The sequence below is a fragment of the Arachis ipaensis genome, chromosome B08 (assembly GCF_000816755.2).
Source record: "Arachis ipaensis cultivar K30076 chromosome B08, Araip1.1, whole genome shotgun sequence".
Taxonomy (NCBI): Eukaryota; Viridiplantae; Streptophyta; class Magnoliopsida; order Fabales; family Fabaceae; genus Arachis; species Arachis ipaensis.
Window position 1 is genome coordinate 90,106,444 of NC_029792.2, and position 4,808 is coordinate 90,111,251.

Below are 4,808 nucleotides of genomic sequence, written 5' to 3' on the forward strand. Positions count from 1 at the left end.
AAGTTTTTATGTTCCTCCTTGATGAAATGTTGTCAGCTTAATACATCATGTAATGCTATATACAAGGTTTATGGATTTAAATCTAATATGTTCAATTTCCTAGCTTACTTCCTTTTTATATTTTTCAATTTAAACTATACTATCTTATGCTAAAAAGGGTAAACTATACTAATTAATCCACTAATAAATCAGAATTGTAAACTAAACTAAAGAACTAAAAATATGAACTAAAGATGCAATATGCAAAAATAGAGTAAAAATACATAAAAGCAATGTATAAGTACTCAGAAAATAACAGTAAAAAGAAAAATACAGAAAAATATTCAAAATAAAAAAAAAAAGTATGTAGTGGTTCACCAAAATAAACGCCAGAGATGGCGACCTCCCCACACTTAAAATGAAGCATCGTCCCCGATGCTCAATCAAGCCGGGTGTGAAGGGGTGTCATCATTGGTAGGGATGGCAGCTGGAGGCTCTGTGGTGGTGGTGGGCTGAGGGTCTGGCTGCTGTAGAGGTGGGGCTGACTGGATCGGGATCTCCGGATCCGCAACCTCTATCTGGGGCATAACCTCCTGATGCGAGGCAGCCTGCTCTGTGGCTGCCTGCTGATGGGTCTCCTCCTGAAAATGAGTCTCCTCCTCGTGCCCATCCTCCTCCTCCTCTGATGGCTCAGATGGTGTGTCGGGCTCAGAGGGGATGTCGCCGGATCGTATCATCAGCTTCAGGTGCTCATAGCGTCGCTTGTTGCGACGCTCCAATCTCTCATACCGGCGCTGGTTACGGCGCTCCATCTGATCAAGCTGTCGGAATAGGCGGTGCACGAGGCGGTATATGGGCTCAGAGGCAGGTGAAGGTGCAGTGGTAGCAGCAGGAGCAGCAGTGGCAGCTGTGGATGAAGAGGGTCCAGCAGACGGTGGGGCTGGCTCATCGGTAGCAGTGAAGGGTAGTGGTCTGTAGCCCAAAGGTAAGAAGTTCCTGCTGTGAGGAATGATCTTCCTGCAATCCGCCGCTGGTGGTCTCTCATCGGCATCCTCCCATGGCACGTCAGCTCGACGGCCTAGCTGTGTAACCAAATACAGAAAAGGGAGGGTGCCTCGGACGTGGACCCTGGCCATAAAATGCCGGATAAAGCGGGGCAAATAAAGGTCCTTCCCCTCCATCACACACCAAAAGAGGGTGATCATAGCAGCCGGGATCTCTGTCTCGTGAGTACTCGGCATCACATAATTACTCAAGATCTGATGCCATAACCGAGCCTCATCATTTAAGTACGCTCTCTTGATCCTTCGAGGCATGATGGTGTCCTGACCCATCTCCCAAGGAACTGTCGGGTCGAGAGCTATCCGTGCCTTCACGGCATCCCAATCAAACTGCATCTGACGCATGTCCTCCTCAGCCTTTGAATAACCATCAGGCTGATCGGACTTGGCTGGGAGCCGGAGAATGTCCTCCAAGGCCTCTTCAGTGACCAGAATTTGTTTTCCTCTCAGGTTTACGGCATCTAGGGTGGTGAGGTAGTAGTTGCAGTAGAATTCCCGGACCCAAGATGCGTTGACCTCTGTCAGTGTTCTCTCCAGAAAGAACCAGCCCCTTTGCTTGATTTGCTCAGTGGTGTACTGCTGGAGTGCTTCTAGAATCTTCAGAGTTTGCTCCAGGTATAGATTTCTGGAGTTTGCAAAATCCGGGTACTTCAGCTCACAGTACCGGTTTGAAAATTTTATAGGATCATTTGCAGGGAGCAGCTGGTCAGCTTTTTCCTGCTGTGTGAAGTTCTTCACCCGCCATGAGGAATCGTGCATGAGGGCAATGATGGACTGGGAGGAATCTCCTGGCTTGCGCTTGCTAGTAGCCTTGCCTTTTCCTTTCCTTTGTGAGGCAGACATCCTGAAAAACAGAAAACCGGTTTAGAGACTCATGCCGTCAGAGAATACAAAGTTTAGATCTAAAATGTCATGAGATACAAAATAAGTCTCTAAAAGTTGTTTAAATACTAAACTAGTAGCCTAGGTTTACAAAAAATGATTAGACTATGGTGGATGATGCAGAGATCCACTTCTGCGGCCCACTTGGTGTGTGCTGGGGCTGAGATTTAAGTGAGTCACGTGCAGAGGCCATTTGTGGAGTTGAACGCCAGTTTTTGTGCCAGTTTGGGCGTTCAACTCCAGCTTTTGATCCTTTTCTGGCGCTGGACGCCAGAATTGGGCAGAGAACTGGCGTTGAACGCCAGTTTACGTCGTCTATCCTTGTGCAAAGTATGAACTATTATATATTTCTGGAAAGCCCTAGATGTCTACTTTCCAACGCAATTAGAAGCATGCCATTTCGAGTTCTGTAGCTCCAGAAAATCCACTTTGAGTGCAGGGAGGTCAGAATCCAACAACATCAGCAGTCCTTTTTCAGCCCGAATCAGATTTTTGCTCAGCTCCTTCAATTTCAGCCAGAAAAATACCTGAAATTACAGAAAAAAACACAACTCATAGTAAAGTCCAGAAATATGAATTTTTCCTAAAAACTAATGGAAATAGACTAAAAACTAACTAAAACATACCAAAAACTATATGAAATTAACCCCAAAAAGCGTATAAAATATCCGCTCATCACAACACCAAACTTAAACTGTTGCTTGTCCTCAAGCAACTAGACAAATAAAATAGAAGACTAATAGGTTGAGAAGCAATAATATCTCAGAGTTTTTGAGTGGAGCTCAGACTCTAATTAGATGAGCGGGACTAGTAGCTTTTTGCTTCTGAACAGTTTTGGCATCTCACTTTATCCATTGAAGTTCAGAGTGATTGGAATCTATAGGAACTTAGAATTCAGATAGTGTTATTGATTCTCCTATTTGAGTGTGATGATTCTTGTGCTTTTTCTTTTTCTTTCTATTATTATTTTTTTTTCTGCAAGCTTTGTTCTTTGCTGCTTTTTCTTGCTTCAAGAATCATTTTTATGATTTTTCAGATAATCAATAACATGTCTCATGTTCATCATTCTTTCAAGAGCCAACATTTTTAACAGTCTTAAACAACAAATTCAAAAGACATATGCACTGTTCAAGCATTCATTCAGAAGACAGAAAGCATTGCCACCACATGTTACTAATTAGAATTTTTCTTATTAAAAACTCGAAATTTTATTGCCTATTCAAAAGATCTACTATTTTATTCATGTTTGCTGATGATGAGAAAAATAGACTATAACTTAATTGGGGATAAAATCAAACTAGACACTAATTACTACTAATGATCATGTAATGAAGACACAAACATAGATAAGCACTTAACATAGAGAAAAAGAAAAACAGAGAAAGTAAGAACAAGGAACGAGTCCACCTTAGTGATGATGGCATTTCCTTCTTGAGGCACCAATGATGTTCTTGAGCTCTTTTATGTCTCTTCCTTGCCTTTGTGGCTTGATTCCTAGTGATTTTTGGTATTTCTATCCTCAGTTGCTTCCAATAATTATGTGGAGGGAAGTGCATCCCGTGAGGTATCTCTTGATTTGCAGCCACATGTTCTACCACTGAGCTATAGATCCTTCACATAATTGTTTTACCACACCAAACTTAGAATGTTGCTCGCCCTCGAGCAAAAGAAGAGGGAATAGAAGAAGAAGAAGATGTGGAAAGAAAAAAACTAGGATTATGAGGAGGGAAGGTGGGAATTCTGTGGGGTCCACAGATCTTGAAATGATCCTGTGAGGTCCACAGATCTTGAGGTGTCAAGGCATTTACATCCCTGCACCAATTTGGGCATGCAAAATGCCCTTGCACACAACTCTGGGCGTTCAGCGCCAGGTTGGTATCAACCCATTTTGATACATAGTCAACTGCCACCAGAATATAAGTGTTTGAGTATGATGGTGGGAAAGGTCCCATGAAGTCAATTTCCCATACGTCAAACAACTCAATTTTCAAGATTCTTTGTTGAGGCATGGCGTAACCAAGAGGCAGATTACCAGCTCTTTGGCAACTGTCACAATTACGTACAAACTCTCGGGAATCTTTATAGAGTGTGGGCCAATAGAAGCCACATTGGAGGACCTTGGTGGCTGTTCGCTCACCTCCGAAATGGCCTCCATATTGAGATCCGTGGCAATGCCACAGGATCCTCTGTGCTTCTTCTCTAGGCACACACCTACGGATAATTCCGTCTGCACATCTCTAAAAGAGATAAGGTTCATCCCACAAGTAGTACTTTGCATCAGTAATTAATTTCTTCTTTTGTGTCCTGTTGTACTCCTTGGGTATGAACCTTGTAGCTTTATAGTTTGCAATATCGGCAAACCATGGTGCTTCCTGAATGGCGAATAAATGCTCATCAGGAAACGTTTCAGAGATCTCAAGAGAAGGGAGGGGCGTCCCTTCCACTGGCTCTATCCGGGACAGATGATCAGCCACTTGGTTCTCTGTCCCTTTTTTGTCTCTTATCTCTATATCAAACTCTTGCAGAAGCAATACCCATCTGATGAGCCTGGGTTTTGAATCCTGCTTTGTGAGTAGATATTTAAGAGCAGCATGGTCAGTATACACAATCACTTTTGATCCTACTAAGTATGATCTGAACTTGTCAACGGCATAAACCACTGCAAGTAATTCTTTTTCTGTGGTTGTGTAATTTTTCTGGGCATCATTTAGAACGCGACTGGCATAATAAATGACATACAGAAGCTTGTCATGCCTCTGTCCCAATACTGCACCAATGGCATGATCACTAGTATCACACATCAGCTCAAATGGTAATGTCCAGTCTGGTGTAGAAATGACTGGTGCTGTGACCAGCTTAGCTTTCAGCGTTTCAAACGCCTGCAGG